This window comes from Meles meles, chromosome 3 (assembly GCF_922984935.1).
Source record: "Meles meles chromosome 3, mMelMel3.1 paternal haplotype, whole genome shotgun sequence".
In the NCBI taxonomy this organism is placed as follows: Eukaryota; Metazoa; Chordata; class Mammalia; order Carnivora; family Mustelidae; genus Meles; species Meles meles.
Window position 1 is genome coordinate 173,537,711 of NC_060068.1, and position 1,902 is coordinate 173,539,612.

The 1,902-nt window shown below is 39.0% G+C and overlaps 1 non-coding gene across 1 annotated transcript; it reads right to left on the reverse strand.

The window, feature by feature from the left end:
* Window positions 1–284: 284 nt before the first annotated feature.
* On the reverse strand, window positions 285–391 carry LOC123939473. The gene has a single exon (XR_006817856.1). It is a non-coding gene; the product is annotated as a U6 spliceosomal RNA (small nuclear RNA).
* Between the last annotated feature and the right edge of the window lie 1,511 nt (window positions 392–1,902).

Sequence of the window (1,902 nt, forward strand, 5' to 3'; positions counted from 1 at the left end):
ATTAGAAAGTGCATAATTTGGGAAAATAATTCTAAGCATCTCTCTTAGAAACTTTTGGATCTACCACCTTTTTTTAGAGCACTGAGCTGAAAGTAAGGACTTAAGGGCTACATAAATAAACATTTTTAAAACGGTACAATTCATACTTACAGCATAGCCCCTTTTCAGATATAATATGGTCTTAGTACACCAACCCAGAGATCTCCAACCAGGAGGACTCTGAAAACAAGTTTGATACCTGTTGACTATGAGGAGTGATTATTGCTTTATTCTTTTTTTTTTTTTTAAATATGGAACGCTTCACGAATTTGCGTGTCATCCTTGCGCAGGGGCCATGCTAATCTTCTCTGTATCGTTCCAATTTTAGTATATGTGCTGCCGAAGCGAGCACTATTGCTTTATTCTTAAGACAGTTTATTGCACAAGTCAGAAGGTGTTTCTCTTGATTATTAAGAAAAAGTCTTCAAACAAAATATTATGAAGAATTTAAAGAGCAAAAATCTGGCCTGCTTCTTTGAGAAGGAACCCTCAAGCAAACTAATGTAATGTTTGTTTTTCTAGAGAAGAGAGAAGGTCAAGTCAGCTCTTTCGACATAAATGTACAGTCATGTCACATTCAGAGACCATAAAAAATGGGAATTACACCCGGAAGAAGTGAGACAGGGCATGAGGTTCAGGATACAGTGCTGTGAGGATTGAAACAAATGATTGATGTCTTGTTGATCGGGCTCTGAAGGTGATGGTAGGTTAAAAAAACACAAGAATAATGGAGAAAATAAAAATAAAAGGAAAGTGACAGGAAATGTTCTTACTTACTGATTTTATTTTCTCATAAATATATGTAAGGATTTCTGATGTTTGTAGAAGTGGAGGAAGAGGATGTCTCTCATTATTTTCTAAAAGATGTCTGCCAACTTTGATACCTTTGATAATTTTCCATTCAGAAACTCTCAGCTTCCTGTTACTGAACCCCAAGTTTGGCTGCCCATCTCTCAAATGCCCAGTACTCAAGAGATGAGTTTTGATTGGAAAGGAATTTGAGCTTTATTCAGGAGGACAGCCACCTTGGGAGAAGGTAGACTCCTGTCCAAAAACCAACTCAGAGGTTTCTGCCTGGCCCCGGGGTTTTGAAACGGGGTGTCAGGGTAGCTGATCAGTGAAGCGAGTGAAGTGGCCTGTAACACTGCTTACATGCAGACCTGATGGTGCCAGCTGTGGACACTGTCGTCAGTGCTGGAGACTTGTATGAGGGGGTCTGCTTCCTCTTTCCTGGTGTTTAGGATGACTCTGTTCTTTCTGCAAAAGAATTCAAGGTCTACAGATACACGAAAGGTTAGTCAGCTGTTTCAAGTGTAGTCAGACCTTTTGGGGAAGTTTGGTCCTTACTCTTCAAGGCCAGTGGCCTGCAAATCTCAAAGAAAGCAAGTTAGTTCTGCTACTGAGGGCCTTCGGACAGCAAGTGAGGAGTGTATAAGCTTGAAGCAAGATTACCCTTAAGGCCAGTTGGAGTGCTGTTACATTCCAACCCTAAAATAATTCACTATTCTATCCAAACATTTTATGCCGCTTTGGAGAAGTTCCAAATAGTTGGAATAGTTGTTATGGGCCGAACTTTCTATAATGGCCCACAATTATGAGGAAACAAATTAAAAATTTTGGCTAGGGAATGCTAAAATAGACCTTGATATCTTTATATAAGCAAGTGCCCTTGGATTTTCATTCATTCTTTTTTTTTTTTTTTTTTTTTTAGGATAGGCTAGTGGACTAGGCATTGGATGCTCCCAGAGTTAAATATTGGCCTCTCGTTTGTATTCATAGTTCTCCTTGTGGCTTAAAATGGTAGCATATTGAGGTCTGTGATAAAAGTAGACAAAAAAGGCAATTGTTGGAGAATAAAATCTG